Source organism: Micropterus dolomieu, linkage group LG01 (assembly GCF_021292245.1).
Source record: "Micropterus dolomieu isolate WLL.071019.BEF.003 ecotype Adirondacks linkage group LG01, ASM2129224v1, whole genome shotgun sequence".
In the NCBI taxonomy this organism is placed as follows: Eukaryota; Metazoa; Chordata; class Actinopteri; order Centrarchiformes; family Centrarchidae; genus Micropterus; species Micropterus dolomieu.
This window is the reverse complement of record NC_060150.1, coordinates 9,004,697-9,017,814: the sequence shown is the minus strand read 5'-3', so window position 1 is coordinate 9,017,814 and position 13,118 is coordinate 9,004,697.

Sequence of the window (13,118 nt, the reverse complement as noted above, 5' to 3'; positions counted from 1 at the left end):
GGGGGATGAGCTGTGCTTAACTTATTCACATACAAGGTGCGAAAAATGCAAGAGTAATATGTCACAGCGAGCACAGACAGCATATCACATATATTAGGGGCCTCAACGCTGACACGCAAACAGCACCAACAGCGCCATTATGGCCATTTTGAATACCAGCAACCGTAACAGCTACCGAGCCCGGGATTTGATTAGATTTTATTCTGACAGTGCATATGTCTTCCTCCAGCCCGGCAGTGACTTTGGAGAGCGAAGAAATTGAATTGGGCGGAAATGCGCACTAAACTGTGTTGTTATCGACAGTGGGAGGGTCTGAATGGGAGGCAAATGCAGACACTCGACTTTTATGGAAGCAAACAGTTAACTACTATATTGTAATGTTAACAGATAACAGATTGGATTTACGCTGTCTTTTGTTTGGTATCTACTAATATTTGAGAAACATGGAGGAGGAAAATAATGTATTTATTTCCATGTGCTAGCATATTTGCACATTAGGCACTTTTTCTGTTAATATCGACTTGGGTGCAGAGACTACACACTGTTTGTAACAGACAGCCTGTGTTACAGGCTGCAGGTGTAAAGACATTTACAAAGAGCATTTACCAGGCTTTTATGGCCTAATGAAATTCTATGAGTTGCATTATGGGAAATATAGAATCCCATGTTTTTGGATCTAAGGACTAACACTCAGGTTGTTGTATCTCAGCCTCTGCTACATACATTTGTTTGTGTTTCTCACAAGTCAAAAATAACAAATTACTGCAGTGCACTTTTTACATTTGTCCTAATTTTCAATTACTGAAATGTCACCTGCACTCCTTACTAATTGTTATTTCACTCGGATGTTTGACCTTCACAGTGCAGAATGCTATGCTGAAAGGGTTTCTCTGTGCATACCTTACATCTGAGTTTAAGGTGTGTACGTACGAGCAGGATTTTGTGACATCACAACTAATTTGGAAGCCTCCAGCACGCATACACCAAGAATGGTCTTTTCATTGAAGGAGGAAACGTGTCTTGCAGTTACACCTTTGAAATTAGAAATATTTGCAAATTCTCAGATTCAATAAGGGAGAAGAAATCATTTTAAGACATTGTGTGTGTGTGTGTATATATATATATATATATATATGTATATATACTACTTTTCAAAGCAGACATATTGTTATGTCTAAAACATGTCGGGAGGGGACCTTTTGAACTTTTTAGACATAAGTAAAATTTAAATGCAGTAATTCCATAGAATATTTCAGTGAAAAAACGTGAGTGAAAAAAGGAAGAGTCATTAACATTTAACAGGCAGTCATATTTTCATCTAATTGTAAAGCGAATTTTAAGCAAACTTTCAAAATGTTGCAAAAAAGTTTAAAAATAAAAAATAAATTCGTTTGGAGCGAATAAACTAGGCTACGTTTTCTAAAGCGATAGTTCAAATTATGGATAAAACAATGTTGCTGGAAACACGACTGTTATCTGAAAGAGGCACTATTTAACAGCTGCTGATAGGTTTGCTGGTTTCTGTGACAGATGGTTTACTGTCAGGCACTTGAATTGTTGGCATCTTTGTGTGGATCCCGACACCCTGAGTCCCTTTAACTGTTTGTGTTTACCTCCAAACATGTGCAGTTTGCTCCCGACTCATGTTGCTGAGCACTGAATGAGAGCAGTGGGAAGATGAATACAGCAGGCAGTGTACCACAGTAGGCAAATGAATCCTTCTTAGCTTATTACACAACTGAACTGGGACATGCAATGTCAGCCAGTCATTTAATTCCAATTTACCATGGCCTGTCATGGGTTATATAATAATTAATCATCCGTGCCAATTAGTCCAAACAAACTGCTGAGTAGAGGCAATAAAGAGATGGATGGCATTTTGTTCACTTTATATCTCAGTGCATCCCATTTAGCAGCAAACACAAGCCGGAGCAATGTGTGCTATTTTCAGTTTCACTTTTATTTACACATCGAGAGGCTGTGATTGAATGCAGCCCACCGGCACAACACTGTAATCCAAGCAAAAACAAGTCTTGAGGTTGATCAGCCTGATGGACACTGCAAGGCTTTTAATGCAGTGTGGACTGGCTAATCAGGCGGACAGGGAGGGATCCCAGCGGGCTGGTTGGACCAGTCTGGATAGAACAGATTAATAAAGTGACCAGGTTGACTTGCTGTGTGAGACCACAGCTGGTGGTCCATATGGCAAACTGTCATTTTCTCTGTGTGTGGGGCTGGCATACACAGAGCCGCATCGACACATACACTGCCATGGCCCTCCAGACCGGCAGTACAGACTGCTGTACTGTGCTACACTAGACAAGCTCAGGGTTGTTCTGCAATGTATTACATAAATTGGAAAATCAAAGTACAGGAAGCTCAAATGGCACTGTTTTAAAAAATGAAAATGGTGCCATTACGGACTGATGTTACTAGCTACCAGCTTGTTTGTGCAGTAACAATGTTGATAATGAAGCTGACTCATTTTAGTATGCAAATATAGAAATTGCAATGCTGTTAATGTTAAAGACAAAAACAATCCCTGACTGATTTTGTCACATGATTCGTCATAGTTTCAGTTTACAGTATAAAATTATGCCTATAATACAGGAAGTTAGTTTGTATATAAATTTACTCTGTTATATTAGATGTAATATGTTTGCCATTTTGGATAGGGAGTTAAATATTGATACTGGCCCTTTATTTTGTACTGTATCATTTTGGCACTTTCCCACTCTTCTTGTTTCCTCTCTCACAGAAGAAACACAAGGTCACAAGTTGGAGCAGTGTTTCCCCTATATGCATTCAGGAGCGGTGGTGTGCCACTGCTGAATTGTGACCGGCACTATTAAAATTTCACACAATCATTATTATATCACTGCCCTACTAATTTTCACTTCACACGCTATGCAAGCAACACTAATACTCATTGCTTGGCTCGCTTCCTCTCCTGATTCTTCAAAGGACATCTTCGCGACAGGTGCTGTTACAACAGCAGCGTTACTCCGAATCGGAAGGTGCGTAGCGAGTGTTAGATTATTGAAGTAGCAGAAAGTGACGGTGGACGCGAGCGGAGGAAAATATTCTGGCAGTAAATGTACTGTATCGGTTACTGTGTGTTAGCTTCTCAAGACCAAGAAAAGTCTGTCTGTTGTTTCCCCAGCTGCTGGAAAAGTGAAGCCAGTTTGCACTAGCTAACATCTCCCCTCCCCTCAGACTGCGCAGCTGAGCAGGAAAGCTACAGTAGGCTATGTCTTTAGCTGCTTTGTAACTTAACGTTAGCCCAATTTATAGAAAGTACTGGTAGCTGTATTTCATTATTACCTAACTGTTATGTTGAGAACATCGGGTACAAACTGGTGTATCCTACAGCTCTGTCCTGTACAGACTGGTGGTGACTGGAGGACCTGAGCTTAGTAAAGCAAATTAGTCATGCAAACTAGTCCCTTTAAGCTAATGAGGAGACAGTGCAATGCTGCTAAGACATGTTGTGTTGGGGTTTTATATTCAGACATACTACTGTCACAACCTGGGCGTCAAGGGTCATGACAAAAGAGGGAACGAGGCAGCATAAATGATCAAAAGTGATTTATTTGACAAAAGATTGAACTAAACATAACTATTTAAATGTGCAAGGTGAGTCTCTGTAAGATAAATAACTCAAAGCAAGATGTAGCAGTCGGGGTGGTCAGGCCATGGTTGACGTCTGGATTGCAGAGAAGGCAGAAGAGTAAGTAGTTTGCCCAAGTGGAGCTTTATCTCCCCTGGCTCACAGGTCACCTCACCTCAACAGAACAAAGATGGTTAACAGTGGTGAGGTATGACTCCCACAGAGTGGCCTCACCGGATCACACAGGGGCTGTCACACTACGCACTTTACGCGCACAAAAAAATATTTTGCTTCACTTCCACTGCTACAACTCCATCCTAGGGGAAACACTGCTGGAGGACCCGCTTTATGCATTTCAAATTAAAATGAGATACATCCCCGCTACTGTCCTTGCTCTCAAAAGGACAAATAGCTAACTGATTTTTTAAACTTCTTAATTGTACAGTATTTTAAAGCCACTAAGGCACAGTTATCAAGCTCAAGGCCTGGCACTGGATTTTATGGGGCCCGGAAATTTGCAAAGACTATAATTTGCCCAATACAATTCTATGTTGCGTCACAGAGGTACCGTATCCATAACCTGACGTCCACGGTACCAGGGGCAACGAGCGATTTCCGCGTACCAGCACCATTTAGCCTATTTATATGACACAAAGAAATAAAGGTAGGACGCTCAGCTAAAAGCGCAAACTAATCATGTTTACCTAAACCAAACACACATCAAACACCAAGCATCTAACTGAGCTTGTAGCTATGGGGGGATGCCTGCAGTCACTGCCCTGCAGATATCTCTTATCTCATGCTATCCACACAAGCACCCACTCAAATTAAAGTCTGCCAAACTCAGGTATATCACTCGTATCACTGCACATCCTTAACTCACGAAATAACCGGGGAACAACAACAACAGATATACAGTTTATACGATTCGAATTTACCAGCACGAATTATACCTTATCTGGGCTGTTTTTGCTGTTTTAGTCCCAAATAACGCTGCTGTTTATATTTATATTATCCCGAAAACTTTGTAGCTGCCCTTTTCTACTGCGACTGACATAGACCCCAACGTTCCATTCAACACAGTCTTTGTCGCTATCTTGTAATAATTCTATAGCCCTGACTGAGAAGAAACATTTGATATGCTACACATCACTGTTAACTGTATACATATCTTATCTTATTTCTGAATGTCTGCTTGCTATTTTTAATTTTTTTAGTTTGACATCCCTTAGTGACTGAGGCACCTGTATCTCTTTAGTGGCAATGAATATATGGTTGCCTTTTGGTGTTAGAGAAAATCGTCAAGGGAGATCAAAACATAAGGCATCAATTTGTCTCTCTGATAGTATTGCTTTGATGCTTAACCTGTCATAAGTGAAGCTGCCTGGATAAAATGGCATTCATGCTAAATAAGTTCTAAAATCTCTCATCTGGGTAGCGTGTGTGCAAATAATTCACAATGTTATTATCCTCCAGTGGCTATATTCTTATTAGTGTGGGACATTTTAATTGCTAAAACACAGAAAAAAACGCCACTGTAGTGACCAAAAACATGCTTTCCACATCTGTTAGCCATAAATGCTATATATTTGGCAAAATATAATGGTAAATTGAAATGTTAAAATGAACATATAGCCAAATATCAAGCATTTCCAAAACATATTGTAAAACATATTCAGGCAACACTGAGCTGACACCAGAGACAGATTAGATGGCCATGGCGTTACTAACGAAAACAGGAAACACTTCGAGAAGGGCAAAGGTGAGGATAACAAGACAGTTTATATTAATGTCACTAGTTGCTGGGAAAGCGGGAACTAATGAGTTGTCATGATAGTGGTTAATGATCCCAAACACAAACGGATTGAAGACCAAGAAAAGAGCACATGGACATATTGGGAGGACATGTAATAGTTATGTAAGTGGGAGAGGCAAAAACATGGACTCACGTACAGTATATATGACTGTATTTGCTATGGTTCATTTTTCAGTTGTGTCTTAAGATCAACTGGGCTATATTGTGTACTAACCAACTGGCCTTAAGTACTCTGTCTTTCATCTTTGTGTTTCCTTTGACTAAAATTAACTAATTTTATATTTTAATTTTGAAATTAACTAATTAATTATTTTTGTTGTTGGATGGTGACACATGAGACACATTAAGACACATGCCTTTGGTGTGAGCAACCTGGGTTTGATGTGTCCCACTGTGACACATCCTCCATTGTGTCCCTGAGCAAGACACTTAACCCCTAGTTGCTCCAGCGGCATACAACCTCTGACATATATAGCAATTTGTAAGCCACTTTCGATAAAAGTGTGAGCTAAATGAGTAAATGTAATGCCTAAACCTAACCATTTCACATTTAAACATCACGCCACATTGTCATTGTGAGCATGTTAGCATAGTAATCTTAGCATTTAGCTTAAACTATCGCTGTGTCTACATACCTTCATACATTAAAGATTTTCAAATCATATTTGAGGCTGTCTGCATAAAACAAACCACACACATTTCTGTTACACAGTTGCAATATTTGTTTTCTTTTCTTTTAATGTTGGATTGACTGAGCAACCTTGCTGTGGGTTCACCAAGGTAACAGGCTTTTCGATCAATGTAACTGTTGTTACAGCTTATCTTCTTGCTCAAATACATGTGCAGCATCTAAAATTTATGCTTTGTGTTTAATTCTGCAGTGCACAAGGCCATCTTTTTACACCGTAAAACAAAACACATGAAAGGAAATGAAAGTACACAAAATCAATGAGAATCTATGTATTTTAGTGTAAATCTCATCAGTTTATCTGAAGCCACCTTAATTGTATTCAGCTTCAATCGACCCAAAACTGGTTTAATACATTTTGTGCCAAAAAAAACAGTAGCATGCAGAGCAGTAATGTCAGTAATTGAAAATAGGGAAATTGATTGAATAGACAAGCTTTACAAGGGCATATATTTCATGGCTGCCTGGATGAACAGCTTCGGAAGAGCCATTGAACCCTGAAATGGAATTTCTCCACAGAACATTTGAGATACTCGTTTGACAATGTTCACATGCTGGAGTTACATCCATCGCTAAATGCAGAACTGCATTAAAATAAACTGCAAATCACACTGAATTAACCACTTCAGCAATGTGCAAAACCTCAACACAAATGAGTATTTCTGATCATGTTTTATAGCTATACATCACTTCCTGTCCCCTTTTGGACAGTATAAGCTGTACATTCATGCCTATATAAACAGTCCTCTCAAATATTTGCTTGGCAATCTGTAAAGTAGCGCATGCAGCACATTTCTTTCTTGCTGATGTACTGCACTGCACATGGGGCTCGCCTCTGCCTGATACTGAATAGTTGTATCAACTTGCTCGATCAAAGAGAGTTTGCATGGAACAAGTGTATCTAATCCCCAAAGCGAATTGGATCCACTTGAAGATACAAGGGCAGCTAGTCATTAATTGTTATCCAAAAAAAGCATATTGCACTCGCGCCACCACTGTGGATATCTCCATGGGGAGAGATAGAGAACTGGCCAAATTAAGATTCAGGATGTTACTAACTGTCCCTCATTGGAGGAGGGAGTTCAGTTTAGGTCTTTGGGGAGGTAACTGGATCACAGCCTCAGCAGTCTTTTCCTTGGTGCCACTGGATTCTGAGCAGCCGCGGGGACCTCCATTTAAGGAAAACCATTCAGGGCAGTACTTGTGAGATTGAGAGAGGAAGAGACTGAGGGAACAAAGAGGAACATGGGAGGACGAATCATACATGGATAGAGTGCAGAGGCATAGGAGGATGCGGAGAGGAAATGAGAAATTCCAGAAAATAACTTTTATGTTTTCTAGCTGCGAGAATTCCCCACACGTTTAAAGAGAATGTCCCCTGACAGAAAGAATGAAAGGCCGTGTTGTGGGTCGCACTTGAGCAAAACAGCAGCTTAATACATTTTGTACTTTTTGAGTATTTTCTGTTGGGGAAATAAGCTCATGCAGGCAAAATTCATTTTCACTCTGGGCCATTGTTTCTCAATGGTGCAAAGGATCCATGTTAAGCGAGTTTTGTTTTTAAATTTTGGTCATAGAAAATTACCAATGCTTATGGTGGCTGTGTATCAAAGATAAATAGGACTCATAGGTCCTTCTATTCCCGCTTTTGAGAAAGTTAGAATATGAGCTGAGAAGGTAAAGCGTGCACCGCAGCTATTTTGTAATGCATAATACACTACAGTATCTGATCTGTCTCCTTTATCTCAATGCTATTTTTATTGTCTTTTGATCAAAGCTGCTCAGCTTTTTAAGGACGAGCATGCATAGAAGAACTGACACATCGGTATAGATACTTTGGATGAAAGATATTTGTGAATATTCAAGCGAACCTCTAAATGAAAGAAAGAATGTTCAAGCAGGTTCGTTAATGATGAATCCTTTTTGATGTTTTCAAGAACAATAGGCATGGTGCCCTGCAAAGGGCTGCCCTAAACAGTGGGCGATAACTCGGTGGTCCCTACATTGGGATGAGGGAATAAATAATGTGGGAAAATATGAGTCTTGGCTGGTTTTGTGTCTGGCTTTGGAGTTATTCACAGAGGATGGATGCAGTGTGATCAGACAGCATACTCAGTTTTGGATGTAATGTAATCATATAAAGTTTTGTTTATGTCAGTGATCTCAAAGTATTTAATAAAAAAAAAAAACATGCTGCCACAAAACAAGATTATGACATTTCTTCTGCTCAACAACCTGCATTTTTTCGCAGGTAAATCATACCTCTTTGTCACATTCAGAGTACAGTCTTAGCTGGGTTATTATAATGTTGACTTGTCAATGCAAAACAAGTTGCATAATGCAAGCAGAGAGTATGTGTGTTGTGTCTTTGTTAGTGCATCATGTGGCGGCTGCTCTACACACCTGTGGTTTGTTTGTGTTTGGGACTCGGGTCAAAATCTCCAGTTAATCAGAGAGAAGTAATTAGGAATTGTTTGCACAGGCGGAGATCAGTTGTTTGCCCAGATGGAGCTCATACCTCCCCTAAGTGTTACCTGAGCGGCATCACACCGGATGTTTAGAAATTCCATCACAAATTAAATCTCAGTTCAGTTTGTGATATCTCATTCCTCCGACTCATCTTATCTCCTGTTTCCACTTAAGAAGTTGCCTCAGAGCGGCGATAAGAAGCAGTGGGAGAGGGACGCTGCAATCCTGCTCCTGACAGATTAATTCATAGGGGGGGAAAATATGTCTTTCTGCTAACGTGGTGTCTAGGCATGTGATAATGTCTGTGATAGTAAGGAAGAGAAAGATGGAAATGTGCCACAGGCAATTGACTTGTGCATGTACTTGCTGGATGTGCTGAATGGAACAAAAGCCAAAGACTTGTGAAAAATATGGCAGTGTTGTCACGACTGTGAAAAAATGGAAAATGATGGCTGAAGATGTCATATATATATTCACACACACACTGCAGAAAATCGAGGAATAATATCACAGTGAGCTACGAACAACAGTTTGGTGTATTAAAATCTGATGACCTTTGTATTTGCAGCTCAGCAAAATCGATAATTTTAAAGTGACTGTATTACTCCATTCTTGATGATAAAGGGGTGGGATTTATTAGTAGAACACTTCTCATTAGAAGTGAACCTCAAAGTGCTACTGGAAAACAGATCATTTGAACAATCAAACAGTGAAGATGCTGAGATTCTGAGAAAAATGGATAAAAAGGAAAGCTTTTCTAAATGAAATGCTTTAAGAAATGCAATTTAAGATTGTTTTTGATTAAGTCTGATAACGATTGAACTTTTTTACACCGCTTCAGCTGTTTAATGTCTTGTGTCACCCTGAAGAAGCTTTGTGAAGTCTGAAAAAATTACCCTAATGAAAATATGAAATGTAATGGAATTGAAATGTAATAAGTTACCGATTACAAGTTACCTTATTTAAAATGCAATTGTAGTATAACTATTTCAATTACTTGAAAGTAATGTAACTTTTTAAATTTAATAACTTCTTGATTACTTTTCTAAATCTCTACAGAATGTTTTCAAGTGTTAAAATTTTCAAAAGTCAGCTTGAGGGGCAGTTTAAGTGGCAGACAGACGGCACTGCAAATTCAAACATGAGAACCAATCGAAAGCATCTAAATAGCATTGGAATAAATGGCTGTGGCTGGAAATGGCAAAGGAAGAAAAGCATGCAAAGCAACAAAATGAATATTATTCAACATCAGTCAACACTAGCTTTTTAAAGAAAATATTCAGATGTAACCCCCAGCGTAATCATGAACATTTTCAAGTAATGGTGATTTAATTACACATTTTAAGTAACTGTAACTGATTAGAGTTACACTTATTTTGTAATTAAATTATGTAACTAAATTGGTTGATGATGGTCATAAACGTTTGATTAATGGTGCGAAATCTCGTATTCTATTTCTATCGTATTCTATGTATATTTTTTGCTAACGTGTCATGGTATAAGGTTATAACTGTTTGTTTACTGTCCATGTACAGTAACCATGATTATTTAGGAAAGTTATTCATTAACAGCATTTGCAGTAACTACTTGGGACAAAAAATCACTTAATAGAACGCTTCAAACTGTTGCTTGGCAACAGCATGCCTGAATGACATTGGCTGTGTTCAAAACGGGCTAAACTGCTGTCTCAGAAGGTGTCTCAGACAGTGAAGCATCAAGTGCTGTTCGAAATGGCTCTTCCTGTCGCGTAAGATGCCTTCAAACTGACCTCGTAATGGCTGGTTTTGAAAGCAGCATTGATGCTGACTTGATGCTGCCTATTACCCATAAACCTGTGACCGCCGTAGTTTTCGATGACGGACAAAAAAGCCGGGTTCGAACACAAATGTGTTTTAAAATGTTTTTAGTAATTTTCTTGCTTCAATTTTTGAAAAGCTAGCGAGAACTAAACGCTGAACTGTCATATTAGCCCGCGACCGTAACCAAACAAGTTTGTTTAGTATGATTTCTGAGGCGTCTGTAAGACTTTTGGCTTTTCAATAGCTAGTTAGCTGATGCTAAGGCTAGTGCCTCTTCTGACAGCCAGAAGAGACGCAAGGCGGCGTGCTGACGTCACGCATTGCTGTAAGTGCTTCCTTAGAAGGCTGTTCGAAATCAATTTTAACAGAGATGCCTTCACTTGAAAGTGATGCCTTCTGAGGCAACTGTCTATTACGGTAGTGAGACAGCAAGGCAACTGCCTTCCGTTTCAAACACAGCTATTGACAATCCAACACACCTTTGTAGTAGCGTCCATGTTGTTTCAACATTCCGATTTAAAAGCACATGAACACACCAAAGTTGGAAGAATGACTTCACAACTCAGGAGATGGGACCATCCAAGGAGCAAGTGAATGCAGCATTTACCAGACAGGTAGGGTGTAATGAAGAGACACAACCGAGTTGCTGTAGGAGAAATGTGTTTTTCAGGCTTGACACATACAAGGGTCAGCTGTCTTTGGTTGCCAAGGTCTAACTCAGCGTCAGTGGACATGTCTCACAGTCCTCTTAGACTGCTGACAAAAGACGCATCCTGTTTTTTTAAGAGTCCACTCCCTTCTAGGGCAGACTAAAAATACACTTAATTAAATTTAAATTTAATTCCTCGGTTAATTTAATGTTGAATGCATCTTGACATTTTGATGATTGATTCTTTAGCTGTATCGGATATGTCAGCAATTGGACTTTTGTGAAAAGAACAACCTCATACTAAAAAAACCCCACATCTTTCTCTTTATTTCTCTCTTTCTCTGCCCTCCATCCAGATATTATTGAGCTTTTGGTAATTCCTGTTTCTATGGCAACGTGAGTCAAGTCATCCTGTGGACAGTGGGGGGATGGAGTAAGCGAACAAGTGGAAAGTGTCTGAATGTGCAGTCAGTTGCAGGAGTTCACTTTTTGTCCTTTCAAAACTGTGACGTCTCCACTTAACTTCCCCTATTTTATTCTCTAAAAAGGAAAAAATACAACTCCCATTCATGTTAGATAAGTCAGTGACTAAAGTGTCTAGACAGTAATAATTTCCTTCAACTACAATGAAGCCGTGATTGTCGGAACACTTGGACCAAAGTCCAACTTTGCAAGAATCCTCATCTAAATTAATAATTCAATTTAAAAAAAGAAGGCACTTTATCAATTAACAACTGGTTCCCTGATGTGTTAGTGCTTATAACAGTCCGAATATGACCTAAAAACTTTTTGAAAGGCGCTGATTTGGCTCTCAAAAGTGGGGCAGGAGGAAGAAAGAAACAATCCCCCAGTCAGATGAAAGCCACCAGGCATTTAAGGCTTAAAAGGTTAGATGCAATTTTCTTAGCGATCCAACAAAAAGCACAATCACTTCTGTGTTCCAAACAATCTGGGCTTTGCTACCATTCCGTTCAATCAAGGCTATGTTTTGTGATTTTCAGATGTGAATATCAAACCCATAACGGCACAGTATTTTTTCCGCCCAGTGTTGATACTGGAGTGCAGCAAACTGGTATGGCTGGCGCAAGTGTTTTGCCTTCTCCCTGTCCTCAAATAACATGACACACTTACACATGCCTCCACAAGCTCAAGTGTCTCCACGCATCTCACATTGCGAGTTCCTTATCTCTAAAGGGAATAACACATAATCAAGTTTAATTCTCCTGAATGGTGGGGGAATACAGAAACACATAACGATGCAGGGAAATAGTCATACATACAGGTTTAAACTGCTGATGTTATATTCCACATGGTGGGGTGCAATCATAATACCAATATTAATAACAATATTAGGAATAATAATAATAAGGATAATAATGGGATGACAACTCTAGTCAGCTCTAATGAGCAACAACCCTGACATTTTAAAAACCAGTGACTCAGCCCTGTTATCGCATCTTGCAGTTGCAGACATTTTAAAACACACACATTTGCAAACGCTGTGTGATATCAAAGCCTTTTATCACTACTTTGATAAGCAAGTGCTACGGCCTCGATGCTTAACATGTACATGACATGCAGTATATTTAACCCTCCTGTTGTCTTTGTTTCATGTTATTTAATTCTGTGTTCTTGGCCCAAAATGTTCAATCTTTTCATAAACTTCTGTTCTTCTTTATGATATTTTCATAAACTTCTGTGAACTTCTGTTTGCTATTTATAGCCTTGTAGGCCTCATTGACCTGAGCTCATTTTTTGAATAAAAAAAGCATAATGTATGGATTCATTTGATTATAACAAATACACAGATGAAACGTGTTCACAGATACTTTGTGTCAAAGTTTAACAGGGGCATTTGTTTTGAAACCATTTAAAATTTTCTAAATAGTGCCAGAAAATAATGTTTTCTGTAACGTTGTCTATCAATGAATTACGAGCAAGGCCTCAAAAAAGCTTTATACCCCAGAGCTGCAGAAAAAGTTCTATATATTATTGAAATAATGTTGAGACGGTTTGGGAGACTTGCCAGTAGGTGTGGTTCCTGTGGGGAAAAGATTCTACCGGGGAAAGCTGTCCATCTGATAAAT